This window comes from Hyaena hyaena, unplaced genomic scaffold, assembly GCF_003009895.1.
Source record: "Hyaena hyaena isolate Hyena2069 unplaced genomic scaffold, ASM300989v1 scaffold_620, whole genome shotgun sequence".
NCBI classification, from domain to species: domain Eukaryota; kingdom Metazoa; phylum Chordata; class Mammalia; order Carnivora; family Hyaenidae; genus Hyaena; species Hyaena hyaena.
The window spans coordinates 136,794-154,044 of record NW_024081254.1 but is presented as its reverse complement, the minus strand read 5'-3'; positions in this window follow the sequence as shown (position 1 = coordinate 154,044).

Sequence of the window (17,251 nt, the reverse complement as noted above, 5' to 3'; positions counted from 1 at the left end):
TAAAATTATGTATCTTTTTCTTTTACTTTTTTTTAAAGAATAATTTATTGTTCAGGAGAAAGAATGTATATGTAATTGAAACTATTTGAAGAATGCACATTTGAAGGCCCTGAGGTACTGATAAACTAAAGAATTTATTATCCAAAATACTAAGCAATAAGTAATTGTGATTTATTTAAAGTTTTGTTCCTTTTCCATGAAAGACATACTGCAATAAAAATGCTACTCTGTGGAGGCGTGGGAGTGTTGCTCAGCAGACTAATGTTTCAGTCTGTTAGACCAGCACCTTCCATGCGGCTGCGACAGTTGTATTCATTTAGGAATGTGTCTGATGGACCCCATGATCATCTCGTCTGTCTGTTGCTTTTGCCACACTGCCTGTTTTTCATCGCCTTCTGCCTGTTGGTTTTGCTTATGACTGTATTCCTTGTCACAAAGGGCCATAAGCCAGCAATACAATGTTCTTCCCCTTCTCGCACACCCCTCCCCCAACACACAGCCACATAGTGGAGAGGACATCTTAGGGCATGTGTGCCTGGAGGCTGGCTGTTAACATGTTCTGTAGTGACTGCAAGGCACTGCTCCGGGCTGATGGAAATGTCGATGTGATGATACCCTGCAGGCGTGAAAGGAAAGCCCGTTACTGGGATTCCAGTAGTCTGCTGGCCAGCAGGGCCCAAAGGCAGCCAGTCATAGCCTGCCCATGCTAAGCTTTCCTTTAGCTTCAGTAAGTTTATTTGCCATCAGGCCCATGATTTATTGATTCAGTTTTAAGAGAAGATAAGGCTAAGTTGGATTCTTTCCCCTCGTTCTATCAGTAAATCAAGCTAGATGCCCATCTTACTGCTCAGGGAAGGGCCTATGCATGAGAAATTTCCCACATTCTAAGAGAGTCATAGAGACAAGGGTATTACTCGTCTTATTGAAATTAGCCTAAACAAAAGCCATATTTTAACAAATAGGTATATCCATGGGTGATACTTTTTATATAGTTCAAGCATTTGATTCATTATTCTAGATAAGATTAGGGTTTCTGAGGTGTATGAGATACAGTTCAGCACTCCTTCAGGGGTGCACAGGGGCCTCTGTTGGAGTTTGAGTGTATCCTGATGCTTGCCATCAATGTCCACCTCCATATATGTACGTGACTCTTAGTACTTAGTCATACCTCCTCTGACGTCATTTCCAAAAACAGTATGGATGTCTAAGAGATTCAAATAGTGGCCTTTGACTGTACCAGTTTTTATTATTTATATCATGAACTTTTCAAAACAATTCAGAATCCTCATATTTGTGATTTGTCTCCAGACACGCAAACACACACACACACACGCACACACACGAAAACCTAACACACATGATCCTGAAGCCACCACATTGACTTACTTATTCAATCCAGCCAATCAACCACTCAGCAAATCAAGAAGTGCACAGAATATTTTATAAATTAGAGACTGAGACACTTCCCTAGGTCTTCAAGTTTCACCTGAGGCTTTGTCTACCCCTCAAATGGAAAACTACAAGCAGTTATCTTAGTAATTTAGGTTAAAAACAGACACCTAATATATTTGGATTATGGGAGCTGAAGCCTATGTGGTAGAGCATGGCCCAGAGAGAATGTAGAATATCTGAATATCTAGATGATTATTACAATTCTCCATTCACTTCAATAGTGTAGACTCTGGAATGTCCAACCCAGGCCAACAATGTCTTTCCAACATACTGTCTGGGAAAGACATCATGAGAGTTCCCGGCTCTCTGCCCTGATGATGAATGACAAAACACCTGATGTTAGGAATTTGGGGTTCCATGAGTCAGTTCTGAAATCTAGAGATTTGGGATGCAAGAAGGAGTGGACAATTTTGATGACCTCACGTGAATCGCTTTCCACTCTATCTTGGGCTTGCCCTTTCTGAAACAATAAAATACCTTTATGGAAACTATTACTTCAAAAGATTAGTCTGGTGGGCAATAGAAGTGCTTTCAGTTTATGCAAGATAGGACTATCCTGCTGCAATATTACTCACCTTTGAGGCTGCTGTTGGACAGAGAAGTCAGGCCCACTCCTGCATGCTCCTGTGGGTTCCTGTTGACATCCTGGGACTGTCATTGTTGGACCTCTCTGGTGGCCCATTGTGTTGGATCTTCAGTAAGCTTCAAGACATCATCAGCAGGGGGATAGCAGATGGATTTTGTTACCTGGAAGAAACCCAACGTAATCTACCTGATCCTTTTAAAAGCAGACCAGGAGAGGGAGACCAGAAATTCATAAGAAGGCACAGAGAATGGGATAGAAATTCCACCCACCCCCCACCCCCGCTTTCAAATGTACTTACGGGGACAGAATTTGATGGATGAAGAGACTCTCTTCCCATCCCATGACTTGCCAAAGAAGCCAGAGAATCACCTTCATAGATATAAAATTCGTTAATAGCTTAAGTACAAGTTTGCTCATACACAGCAAGATAAACTATTAAGCATAAATTATATTTTATGGCTTAAATATCCTTTATCATTTTTAATCCTCTTAAACTCATTGGATGTTGATGTGATAAATAATGAGGAAATTTTAGGTTTAGGAAAGGTAAAAATATTTCCTGGAGCTACACATCTAGTGAGTTGGAGAGATAATACTTGCACCCAGTGAGTTGCAGAGATAATACTACAACTGCCGTTTCTACCCATTTCACTCCTCCCTTCCCTGCTGCAGACTCAAATAACCCTGTCATACCAGCCAAGAAGGGAGAGTAGGACTGGAAAGGAGGAATCTGGAGTGAGAGAATTCACTGATAAACATCAGTGACTGATTCACATCAGTCCAAGTTATACCCAAAACCAAGTCTTCCTATTTGAAAGAATATAAGCGCCTCTGGCTTTGGTTTAGTTACTGTAGAACCGAACTTGTTCGACTTCATGACTCTATGCACTTTTATCTCAACATAGCTTTCTAAATGAACTGTAACCATGGGAATGAATTCACAACATCAAGGTGCAGGTAGCATCCTGCAGTAAAAAGAGGAGGAGGATTTGTGGTCAGAACACTGTCCCCACCACTTAGCAGCTTGGCCAATTTGGTCAATTTCCTCCTCCAAGCTTATTTCCTGATCACTAATATAGGAATCCAAGTGAGAATTTAGAAGGCTTTGGTGGTAATGAGGATTATACTGGAAGCTATGTAAGGAAGGCATAAATATCTAGCACATAGTGAATACTCAAGTGCTACCTTCGATCGGCTCCTTCCTCTTGGAGCCCCCACTCCTCAGTTCCAAATGACACACTCCACATTGCACAAACTCATCACATTTTATCATTTCTCCAATCTCATGCCAAGAAGAAAATTCCTTTTTAACAACAACCGTACATTAGGCAGCATAATCACCAAACAGCATTTAAAGTTGTAACTTAAATAAGTTCTTTATTTTACGTTTGCTTCTTATGTAGCCACTGTGTTCACATAGTCTGTAACACTTAAGGGATTTTTACATTAGTGTTTCATTACAACTTCACAGAAATTTACTGAAGCATAAACACTGAAACATTTGAAGTTTTCATAATACCATATCAAACTTGCTTGCAAACATGTACTAAGACAAACAAAACATGACCCTAAATTGATAAGATATCTGTACATCCTCATTTTCCTTCATTGGTATACAAGATGTCCTGACACATTTCATTTTTCTAAAAAAAATATATGTATATAATCTAGGTGAGGTTTTGCAGCGTGACAAAGTGAGAGAAGTCAGGTCCCAGATTTCTTCCTAAATGTAAGAAATCACATTGCTTATGGCTTTTCCTGACTTTCTCCCATTATCTATCCAATAAGTAATTTTTCCAGTTCTACTCACTCTTTATGCATAAAACAGGATTCTTTTTATGAATAATTTATAGATTTAGGCTTTTTGGATTCAACACTTTAACATTTCATCCTACATTAAGGATGGTGGATGACTTAGTCTCGTGATATTCATCATCAGGCTTATAGTGTAGTTAATATAGTTCTATTGTTAATGGCCAGAGAGTCTAATATAATTGCCCATACATTATCCTCATTTAAATAGAAGTGTATTTTATTGGAAGTAACCCTGACTCTAGCTCCCTATAAAAATAATAAGTAAGGAAGCTTTCTTGGTTTTTTTAAAGAAATAAGATAGATGTAAACATTGTATCATACGAATTATTATTTATCATTGTACTTAAGCAAACACCTGTCCTCCATTCTGTGACTTTTGCTCCCTGGTTCCTTCTTGCCTGCCCTTTAGCCTTTCTCTTGAAGAGGATTAGGGGCCTCAGGCTGGGCAAGTTTTCTAGAGCCCTCCTGAGTTCTCACAGTGAGCCTAAAGTACACTTTACATCTTCTTTAGATGAAGGGTCTTCATCCGTGTGTCCTTTAGCAGATAATAAGATAGCAAAACAATTTCCCCTTACGTCTTAGACCCTCTCCAGCATGAAAGGGGAAGACAGAAAACGCTGTGTGTAAGCCCCATTCACTCCAGCTCCTTGATTCCTCGTACTCAGCTTCCTTCTAATTATGAGATCATTCTGTCCTTGTGCAAGAATTTATCTGCAAAGATCCCATCCTTCCTTCAGAATAACCTTATTTTTGCAAAATAGAGACCTCCCTTAGTAACGTCTTACTTCAGAGTCCTTCTCTTCTCTGTGCTGATATCTCTGATTTTGAAAGTTCTGAAATCATAAGACAATATAACGTCACATTTGGAACAGAAATTATGGGGTTTAGGGTTTAGAGTACTTTTTTAAAAAACTAAGAATTCCTTCTTGATTTATAGTACACCCTTTAGAAAATGTAAGGGCAGAATCAGAGAGCGTTCTATGTTTTCCAGTATTTGCTTGACCAAAAACTCTTTCACAACATGAAAAGATGCTAATTCCCCACACATTTTGAGCTCTGCCTTATTTGTCTGAGGAATTAGATCTCTAGCCATTAGTGTGAGGACAAGGACCGTGGGCCCTTCCCTATTAAGCTGTTGATGCAGAGGTAATGGGATTTAGGGTACCACTCGGGGTCAAACTCATGTCAGTTATCAAGCAGAGGGACAACTAAGGGGAGCAATCCCCTCAGCTGATTAGGGGAGCCATGTGTCACCCACGAAGCAAGCCAGAACCTGAGCAATAGTCTACATTTCTTTCTCCACCTCTGACAGTGGTGATTGTTATCACTGATACACCACACAAATCCATTGCCTCTTTCAGAGCCCCATCACTTGTGCCATTGGCGCCCTCTTCCTTTCCCGCTAGACCCCATTAGCCTCCTAACTGATCCACTTCCCTCAGCTCCTCTGGGACATCCTTCACATTTTGCTGAAAGTGTCTCTCTAACTCAAGAACTTTGTTGTGCATTCTCCTTTTTGTAACCCTTCCATGACTCCTCATGCAGCTAAACCTCCTCAGCTTGGTGCAGGATGCTATTCACAGGCTGGCTTCTGCCAAACTCTTGTAGCGTCTCCCACTTCACCCTTCACGCCGTCTTATGATTTTCTGTTTTCCACATATACCATGCCAGTGTCTGTCAAAGTCTCCCCATCGGCGTACCAACGTCATGACTATTACCATATTCACGTTCCACCTGTGTTATTTTTCACATATTGCTTTTTTTCAATTGATTGCATTTTTAACTAAAATAAAGTCCTTTCAAATGAAACGTGTGTCGCTGCTGTGAGTGGAAACCCGTCAACCAGTTGTCATAGTGAAGATAAACCTTATGAGTTAACATAACAAAAATGAAACAATGTAATTACCTCCTCACAGGAAAGTGTTGCCTGCTAAAGTCTCAGAGCTGATACAAAAAGGGAGATTAGTTAAGTGTTCAAGAAACTGGAAATGCACTCAGAAATGTAGAAAGATTTATTCCCTGACTTAACCAGGATTGAGAGGGAGTTGGCAGGAAGTTACTTCTACTGTTTTATTCAAGGTTATTCAATTCTAGATCTTAGAATCATTTGGGATGCACCATTCAGTCACCCACAGATCTTACATAACCACGCAGCACTGTGTGTGCTATATACCCCGCCCTTATGCAGACTGTTTCCTTTTACAGGAAATACTTTCTCCATTTATCCTGCTAACAAACTACGCTTTCTCTGGATGGAGAGAGTGTCTTTGTCGAGGAATGCTTCCATGACAAATATCTGCCTTTTGCAGGTGAGCAGGGCTCCTCTCCTTTGCTGTCTCATTGTATGCCAGGAAACCGTTTATGTAGTATTTTCCATCTCCAGCTCACAACCTCTCCTGAACTGAAATTCCTCTCTGAGGGCAGGGGTGCTGGCCTCCACGTGTTTATCCAGTTCCTTGCACAGTGCTTGGAGCATGATCGATGCTGGATGTCTAGAGAGTAAATCACTGGCAACTGGAGACAGGATATTTACATAGGTTGGCAAAGCATGTGAGGAATCTAGGTGATCATAGGCATTTTTAAAAGTCAAGATCAAGAAAAGAGTAATATGACTGAGTTATTTTAGTTAGCATCTGAGTTGTAAATGGCAACATTTCATTCTTTTGAGTAATATTCCATTTTATATGTTATATATATATTTCTCACATCTATATATCAATATACAAATATATCTCATTATATATAATGTATATACATATATATCTATATAGATTTAGATAAGATGATAGATAGATAGATCTCTCATCTTCTTTATCCATTTTTCTATGGATAGACACCTGGATTGCTTCCATACAATAACAAAAAAATTGTTAAGAAAAAAGAAAAAGTAAAAAGTAATCTGTAAGTTGCTAAGACAAAATCAGAAACATATGGGGGTGGAACCAAGTTTGCTGAATTATGATAAAAAACACGCAGAGGTCAGAGTCTAAGAGATGGAAGGTCCATGGCTTAGACGAGATTTGGCGACTTTTGCATTTGGTTTTAGCTCCCCCTCCACTCAAGAACTCTGACTTAAAATGAACTTTTCACGTCTATTCTCCCTTCATCCTTCCCACTATTTACCAAGGTCCTGAAAATAAAGCCTTTTAACTGAATATTGCTCAGTGAGGCCATTCTTATAAAGAAGACTTCCATACTGACCATTGCATTAAAACCAACATAAGTCTCCAACCCTTTGAACAGATACAAAGAGAGTCTTGCACATAACAAGCTTTCAAAAGTTTTTTTAATGCACAAGTGGAATAAAACATATAAAATCAGCATGCTGTAGAAGCCAATGGAATACATAATTTGTCATTCTGGATAGAACAATGATTTGCAAGACTGAGCATTCAGTGGTATTTTCTAGATGATTCTATGTCACAGTTATGGACAGTATACCAGTTGTGAGGGAGAGGAAGGATCTTACCTTTTATCACACAAGACTTCCTTCCCCAAGAGTTTATCTAGTTTAGAAGTACAGTCTTTTTTATTGATTAAAAGAAAGATCTGTTGGGGGGCCTGGGTGGCTCAGTTGGTTAAGCAACAGACTCAATTTCAGCTCAGGTCATCATCTCAGGGTCGTGAGATGGAGTCCTGTGTTGGACTCCACACTGAGTGTGGAGCCCGCTTAAGATTCTTTCTCCCTCTCTCTCTCTGCCCCTCCCTCCAAAAATCTGTCAAATTGTCTATTTAAAGTTTGCTTATTTATTTTGAGAGATAGAAGGAGTGAGAGAGTGTGTAGTGAGTGGGGGAGAATTTAACTGACTGAGCCACCCAGCCCCTCAAATTGTCTATTTCAAAGTAAAGCTTTTTTTGTGCTGTTTTGCCTGGTGAGTGTAAAGCAGACTCCATATTTAGTTACCTGGAGATTAAAAGAGTATAATCATGAAGTTATTTGAACTTCATGGCTCATATACTAGCCCAAGAATATGTCTACCTGCTGGTCCATGGAATTGCATGCAATGTTAAACTTCTGAGGAAAAAACAGTTGGGTTGGAAATGCATACCAAGAGTTTTGGAAATTTCAGTGCCATGAAGTATCATTGCCATTGAGCTGATCATAACACCACCCCTGACACACTCCATGCTTGTCGGACCCAGAACCAGTCTCCTCTGCTACCTATTCAGTGATCTGCAAAGCGCGAGCAGAATACAGCACGCAAGGTAGCAGATACCACATCACTCCTGATACTATAATTGTCTACTAGCTTGACAAGGAAATACTGAAATATGAATAACTCAGGAGTTTACACATGAGCAAATCTATGAGGCCAAAATATCCTTGCTCCAAGACAAGGTTAGTGGTTTTGTTGTTGTTGCTTTCTCACATAAATTCAAGGTCCAAGAGATGCTAGTAAGCCTCTTTGATGATTATAACTCCTCCCTTCGAATTCACAGCTTGAGTATTGACTGAGCTTGCCCACAATCACCTACCCAATAAGAAGAAAGCCTAAACAGAAGAACAATGAATCTTCGGCTGTCATTAGGCCATGCTGCCACTCCAACTTTGAAGCCTTTGAAGAAAATTTGAAGTTCAGAGAGCATCTGCTCCTTCTTATCCATTCATTTATCCATATTCCATTTTAGAAACTGAGAAATATTAGGTAGGCTTTTCTAGAATCTGCCTACGTTATGGCATAAGAATAACACAATGTAAAGAACATGAACTCAGAACCAATGAGATCAGGGTAGGAGTTCTTCCTCTCTTACTCAGGCAATCTCGGCAACGTAACATCCCTGAGTTTCAGATTCATTATGTGGATTAAATTAAATAATTTTTATGTACAAGCTTAAACAAGCTGCTTTGCCATGAAGTAGGTGCTTAATAAATAATTACATCTTCGTTGGTTGCAGATTTCTTTCTTTTTTTTAATGTTTTATTTATTTCTAGGAGAGAGAGAGAGAGACAGCGTGAGCAGGGGAGGGTCAGAGAGAGAGGGAGTCACAGACCGAAACAGGCTCCAGGCTCTGAGCTGCAGTCAGCCCAGAGCCCGACGCGGGGCTCGAACCCATGAACCGCGAGATCATGACCTAAGCGAAAGTCGGACGCTTAACCAACTAAGCCACCCAGGAGCCCCAGTTGCAGATTTCTTGTGCAGGAAATGTAATTTGTCTGACAGTGAAAAGGGGACAGTGTTCCCAAGCTTAGCAACCTAACTAACTTTGGTTGTCCTGTCCTGCCTGTGGACAATTCCCTTCGGGGAAGCTAGTTGTGTGTCATCAGAAAGCTGGATTCCAGGCTCTGCCTCCAGGATGGAGTCCCTTTTTGCTCACCCAGCTACACCAAAACACAGGAAGACAGACTTAGAGCCGAGTTATCCCTGAAGAGCAGATATTTCTTTCTCCCTGAGAAGAAAACAACTTTACAAATTCAGAAATGGAAATGATAGTTCACTCCATCCAATTAGCAAGAGCTAATTTAGATTTCAAGGTCATTGTGTATGGTGTACTCCTTCACATGCCTAGTGCTTTGGTGCCTCTCTCTCTCTCTCTCTCTCTCTCTCTGGATTTGTGCCTCAGCACCCTTGCACACACTGTAAACAATCACAATTTCCATTTAGGATCTCATCTCTTGGTGATGTGCTGCAGTTCCCATTTTTAGGAAATTGATGCTTGGCAAAAGATTAAAGGTTTCACAGATTATGAAGGTTATGGCAGAGTTTTCTCCTGCCTTATGGCTTAATTTAATTAGATACCCTGCAATAGCTCAGCAGCAAGCCTGTGCTGCAGAATGGGCTCCAATTTGCCTACAGGCAGCCTCAAGAACACAGCAAATAGGAAATATGCAGGATGATTCATCAGCTGATGGAAAATGCAGTGAAACTTTCTCTCTTTCAACAAGATTGGGCAAGGTGACTGAGAGAGCTTCCCTGGGAATACACACCTGGTAATTCTGCAACTACAAGTTCATTTAAAAATATGCTTGCAGTGAAGTCATCAGCAAAACCACTGTCTGACCTTGAAATTATTCTGTGGCCACCAGACCTTGAAAACACTGATGAAAGCAGCTAAATCCAGCCATCTGGGACTTTGTCAACTATGTCCCCCACAGAGCAACCAGGACCTCAGTTAGCAGAAAGCTTCTCTAATGCATGAGGCCCAAGCAGAGAAGTGAGGGGCCCAAGATGCTCTTTCTTATTCCTGCAGATGCCAAATGACCTCATGCTTTTGCAAGATTTCAGATGTGCACAATTTCTGATATCGATTACCCTTGTTGGGGACACTGAACTTCACAGAGTTTGTTTTTCAAACATGAAACAAACCCTGAAGTTGCAGGATGTCTTGGCAGCTATGTCCATTCAGACTGGATAGAAGGGCATCCCAGTGGGGACAGAGCTTTTCTCTGGTTCCTTTTCACTTGCTATCTTCAGAAGGCAAAAATGGAGAGATGACTGGATGGGTAAGAGCCATACGATAAGGATCTTCCAGTTAAGATGGTGATGTGGAAAGCTTTAGACAAGTGACAAATGACTTCCCCAGAGACTACCTGTAACTAGCCATCCAACTTATGAACAGGGCTTCTAACCTAAGACACAGTGTCAGAGATGACCCAGAATCAAGGCTTACTGATGTGAGTAATTGGTATACCTGCACCCCCCTTGTAAGGTTAGAACGGGAGTCACTCTCTGTTCCTCAACGCAGCCATGGCCACACTGCCTGTCCATTAGATGTTTGAGAGTCAGTCTCCAATGATATCCTGCAGCCTGAGCTCATTCTCAAAGAAGATGGATTGAAATCTCATTTATGTGCACAAAGTTCATTCTTTCATTCAACAAATGAATATATGCAATATGAATGACTCTGGGCTAAGAACTAGTGATGCAAAAAACAAAATACACCTCATTGGAACACATCTAATCCTTCCAAGAAGGCACATCGTGGTTCTGGAGACTGACGCATAAGCAGCTGCAATGTGACGGGTTGAGGAAGTTGTGTTTTAGTGACAAGTACACAGGACTTAACGATATTGCATTATATGTTCACTGACAGCTCTGCTACTTAGGATGTGTGCACTTTGGCATCACTTCTTAGAGCTTAGCTTATTTACCAAGGAGAGTTGAATAATCTTAAAAGGATATTAGGATATCATCAGGGAGATTATATCTCTATCTCTATCTCTATATCTATCTATACCTATATCTACATCTATATCTATATAGATATATCTCCAAATTATTATCTAGCACAGAGAAACTGCTCTGTAATAGTTTTAATGGGAATTTAAAGGTGCTGTGATAATGATATTGCCAAGTACTATGAGAGCACCGAAAAGAAGATTATTCTCTGAGGGTTATAGTTTATCTAGGTTTTAAAAAAGGTGTCACTCACCAAACAGAGACTTAGGTAAAGACTATTACAAATTAATTTTCATAAGAAAATTCCTAGAGAAGAAAAGCAAGAAACAAAACAAGAACAACAATAACAACAACAAAAGCAGTGTCTTTTCAAGTTCGTATGGAGGATATAAATATTAGGTGGAGGCAAATGGAAGTAGATTCAAATGTAAGGCTGGTGTGGCTAGTGGACACTAAATTTTGGGATAAAACCATTGCATAAGCACTGGATGCAATTAACAAGGAGGTTGACAAGTTCAGAAATGGGATTTATAAATTAATCCTGGAGACCAGGGCAGGGGAGTAGAGAAAGAGAATTTAGGAGGGGAAGGTGATGTTGTAGATGAGTGAAGACAATCAGAACCTAATCTGGATTAGTGACGGGGAAGATGGCGGCTAGGAGATGGATTCGGGGGGGATTTATGAGGTGGAGGAAAATGGACTTAATGGCTAAATGGATGTGGGATGTGAGGTGGGAAAGAATCCAAGGATGTCATTGAGCCTGGGCTTTGGAACAGTTGCCAACATCTGTTCTAAGAAGTTTGATGAAATACTCTTCACTCACTTACAGAAGTCCAAGAGGCAAAGGCTGAGATAAGGCCAGCACTTATCAGCGTGGCCAGACCCTGGCTGGAGCTGGGGGCTCCGAGTGCTGTGCTGTGCTACCATCTGCATGGCTATCCTCCCTTAATCTTCCCAGCAATGCTATGGGGCAGGTGCTGTCATTCTCATGCTACAGATGGGAAAACCAAGGTACTGCTATGTTAAGAATCTTGCCCAATGTCAACAGCCAATGAATATTGGAGCTGGAAATCAACCAAGATTTGTCTGATGCCAAATCTCCAGGTCTTACCCACTTCCCTCTATTGCTCCCCTTATAGAGATACCTACCTCATAGGATTATACAGGAAAGCCACTTAAGAAGATCACCCTCTTTAAAGGAAGACAGAGCCTCTGCACAACAATAGATTATTTTCTGGATTTAACATGGGAAAGGAAATTCCAACTGAAGTTAGCCCGTCTCCATTTTCAAGCTAGTTATTATAAAAGCAACATTCAGGTAAACCAGACATGAGACTCACACCATCCCCTGTATCTGTGTCCATTCACTCACTTACCATTCATCCCCCTCCCACCTATCAGTAGCATCCTTGTACTGTTTTCTGCCATCCTATGCTGTGCCTAACATGGTGTCACTTGTTTGAAGGTGTCTGGGATGCTTTTGGAAACCTCTCCTGCTGCTCTTCATCTTACCATCCTCCGTGGGAAAGCGGTACCCCTTTGGCATTCTGACAGTTCACCGAGGAATAAAAGTGTCTCTCTAACTTCTGGAACTGCTAAAAGTGCTTCAGATTATTTTTAACGTGACATTTGAGGAACTATGTTGGGATCTGCCCCATCGGTCTTCCAGGAAATAAATTATTTTAATTAACTAATCTAGCTTAATTCAGTCTTCACAAACAGTAGCAAACCTTCCATGTCAGGGAGGATTAGGCTGGCCAACCAGTGGGTTAGAATGACTTAGATGTGGGTTTCATCTATGGAACATTAGGGTTTGCAGAATTCGTGCTGTTGGATGATTCCAGTCACCGAGATATTCATGCTGGTTTTGAGAGTTAGAGGATCCAGTCTCAACAGGAACAAAGCAATGGAAAGCAGTTTGTGTGGTTATCAAAATACAGACAATAGAGTAAGCCTCGCCACCATGAATGAAAATTCCAAGCCTCAAGGTTGAGAAGCAAAGGGACAACTTGATTTTGAGTCTCTATAAATTGGTACAACTTCTCTTAGAAAGACTTAATCACTGGTTTTCAGGTTATCAACAAGAGCATGTACCACATCATTTTAGATGTAAGGTTTGTGGCTGACTTCCAGCTAGTTGTGAGCTCTTAAGTGTTGGGAATTAGGTTGGACTCACTTTGAGCCCTAGTGCTTAGCACAGCACCTGAAACTTAGAAGGTCCTTGATAAATACTGTTCAGAGTTACTGCTCAAGCCATAACTGTCAACAGGGACAATCATAAAGTTCTACAGAAGGAAGTAATTTAATTCACTCAAGATTCTTCCCTGTACTAGTGTTACCCAAGATGAATGGCAAAGGACTATTTCGATTGGGAGAGGGTGAGAGTATGCATGATTTTATAAATGAAGACAGATTAATAATATCATAGTGATGGTCTTTTCTTATGTATCTAATATTTCATAAAAGAAAAAATTCAGAAAAAGAAAGAGTAGAGAGAGGAATCTGTGATTTTTTTCAATTAATGGAGTAATTTTTCAAAGTAATTGAGATCTCAATTTAGCTCGAAGAGACCAACATGCCTGGGCATGTCTATTGAATTGGTGAGAGCAGCTGCCAGAAGCCTGTTTGCATATGGATTGCGGGTCCTCTTGGGAGAGTTCTCATTCTGAAGGAAGAAGTTGCCTGGCAACAAGAGTTTGACCCATGGAGACTGACTTACCCAACGGAGGAGCAAGGAAGCCTGAGTACAGTGTGGTATCTGTCATCGAGCTCCATCTCCCAGCTGGAAAACATGAATGTATGCCTAAGTGCCACCTAAAGTGGGAAGTCTAAGTGTACAAAGTAGAGAAAAATAAACCTGCTTTGCTAATATCCTTTTAAAATACAGTGCTTCAGGATCCATTTGATAGACTAAAGCCTAAATATGGGTATGGGTATGTCACCAAAGTGTTTATTATAATGTATGGTCAAGCAGTGACAGAACCAGGGAGAAGATCTTGATATTCCTAGTGAAGCACTAGGAATCAGTACCTCTAGGTTGACATAAAACTCATGGGAATATGTCTGCATCTGCTATATAGCAGCAGACTGACAAAGTGGCACTCGGCTGATGGGAAATGGTTGCACCCAATAGACCCTTTAATTTCTTTTTAAGTTTATTTTGAGAGAGAGAGAGAGAGAGAGAGAGGAGAGAGAGAACGGGAATGGAGGAGAGAGAGGGAGAAAGAGAATTCCAAGCAGAGTCTGCACTGTCAGACCCAGATGTGCGGCTCCAACCCATGAACTGTGAGAACATAACCTGAGCAGAAATCAAGAGTCAGATGCCTAACTGACTGACCCACCCAGGCACCCGACCCTTTAATTTTTGGGATCATTGTGCTATTTCATGTTTCTCCAGGGAAATCCTCAGTCCTCTATACAAATTCCAAGGTGACAATAGATGCTTGCAGAGGTGAGGATAAGGATGTTGCCCATTTCCATCACCAGCCACACCAGGGGTCCAAAAGGAAATGTATATGTTAAGTAAAAACGTAATGACAATCCCTTTACGTAAGGCTCATAGTAAAAATATTTACAACTAATTTATATCTAGTATATTTTTCACAATTTATATAAGGGAGACATTTGTTTTATTTTTTAAAAAAGAGAACACATGTCCTAATTATAAGATGAATGAATTCTGAGAATTTAATACACAGCATGGTGATTATAGTTAATGCGGTATCGTATACTTGAAAGCTGCTAAGAGAGTTCTTAAGGGTTCTCATCATGCACAAAAAATGGTAACTGTGTGGTGATGGAGGTGTTAACTAACCTTCCAGTGGTATAATCATTTTGAGATACATGTCGATATATAGATAGAAATATATAGATATATATTTTATATATTTTATACATATAAGATTAAGTTGTATACTTTACACTTATACAATGTTTTATGTCAATTATATCTCAATAAAGCTGAAAAAGAAAAAAGAAACACGGACTGTCAGATCATGGCTTCCCACTTTTTCTTACAAAATATGCTCATAATATATATGTGACTTACCTAGCATTTTTCCCTGTGACACCAATCCAGAAGTGGAGGCAGGGGAAAGGAAAGAATAAGCACTCCCAGGCAAAGCTTTGGCTTATGGAAAATTTAGCTGAAAGACCTCACCACCCCTTTTCTGCTGCCTTTTCCCAACCATAATGTTCCCTCTCTCTGAGAGCCCCTGTCCCTTATGACCCCATGCCCCTTGAGGCTCTGCTCCAGAAAGCCTTTAAAAGGTTTACTTATAGTATTAGTTTTATTTATCGTTGTTTGTATCTATCAAAATATTTTTAGCAGCAAGTTCAAATGAAAAGAAAATTTGTGGGTCCTACGAGAGAGCCCCACGGAGAGCCCCTGAGGTCACATCATATTGTAGTTGTTCGCCTTAATTTACCTTCAAAGAACATCAGTACAAAAGTAAATCTGCCCCAGAAGTCTTCATGTTAGCCAAGGAACTCAACAGTACTGTCACAAGGGCTGCTTCAAAGGAGGACTTCTCAGGACTCGCTTAGCCGTGAATGACTCTGTAACCCACAGTGACTCTTGGGCCTTTGAGAGTGTCCGCTGCATAGTGCCCCGGGGGCTCATGGGAGTGCATTAAGGGCAATCTGGAAAGCTGGCGTGACAAGGTGAGAGGAGTCTTCACAGTATCTTTCTTGCCCTACAGCTAGGAGAATCCTCTCACAGGCATTCCTTCTCTCCCAGGACACGAAGTGCATTCTGCTTTGCCTTGTCAGCTCCCGAAACTTTCTAATACACAGCAGAACCTGAGAAACTAGAGAAGCTAGTGGAAGGCAAACAGCGACTTACCACAGGAAGAGAAGAGGCATGAAGAAAGGAAAAGGGTGAGAGACATGAGAGCCTTCCAGTCTGAGTTCGTAAAACAAGATCTTTTTGGAGTTGGGGATAAAAGAGAATTTGGGGTTCCAGCCATAGGTACAAAGAAGGAAAGAGCAAAATGGAAAAAGAGAGAGAGAGAGAGAGAGAATGCAAGATTTTTCTGTGCGTGCATTATTAGCCAGAATTGTTTTTTGGCATAACTAAACAAAAAAAATTTTAATTTACTTTTCTATTACTTTTTAGTCCCAGAATGGTGCTTCTTTGAACACCACTGTGATGGTACTGAGTGGTGGCTCAAGTTTATGCAGTTTGTACTTGGAGACTGTAATAGTGTGTGATTCTTTGGTAAGGTCCATCCCACCTTTGTCTAAGAAATGTTGAAAGGATATCATTGCTGCATTAAAGTAAAAGTAATCCCCATATGGGACTCTGTGGCAGTGACTCCCTGACCCCAACTGTTGGACCCAAATGCTAGGAAACAGTTATGTTACTCATGAATGAAACCTCGGGCTCTCTTCTCAGGACCTGCTTAATCTCCCTGAGTTTGGAGAAGTCCTCTGCTGAGATATTCTAAGGTCATTACTGGGGCAGTCTTTGAAAGATGTCCTGCAATCCCGCACATGAATAACGGGCAGTATATCAACACTGAGTCGCCAGATCATGAGAGAAGTCTCCAGGAAACGTGAAGAGGGTTGGGGTTCCCATCAGTTAGGTAGGTATCTGGTCCTGTATAAGGAATGTACACGTGGAGTGCACAGACTGATTAGGAGTGAACTCCCTCTACAAGCAGAGAACAGGGCACTAGGCAGCAACAGTCTCTGGTTTGGAATGTGTAACAGAAACCCTTGATTTTTGTCCAAATCGCTTCTCAATTCTTTGTCCAGCTCTGTGCTCTCATGCCCCAGCCTCTGCTGGTAACGGCTGGTGGCCAATGACCACCTACTGGCAACCTCCAGAGAATCATTCTGTGCCTGGGAGTTTATATGCATCCCGGATCCCCATCTTGTGTTGGTCCATAGCCAATGAATGAGTGACATGGGAGTGTGAGATCCCAATTCCCCACCTCATGGTGGAGCACCAGTCTCCAAGGTCCCATGTATCCCAGCATCCTCTGTGACAGCAGGTTGTGGCTGGAACTTCATCAAGATGAAACCTTGCTTGTTTCTTCCTTCTTTATTCTACTTGTCTTGCCTCCTTACTGATTTCTTCTGGGAGATCTTCCTTAATAAGCTTTTGAACCTAAATCTTTGGCTCAATGTCGGCTCCTGGGACAGCACAACTATAATGAATTGTAAATGACCTGGAAATATTGAAAAGAGGCAGAAAACATTACCTGTTTATTGCTATCCCTGTATTGGTATCTCATGGCCAGCATACGTGTGACTGAGTGCTGGGCCATCAGAAGGG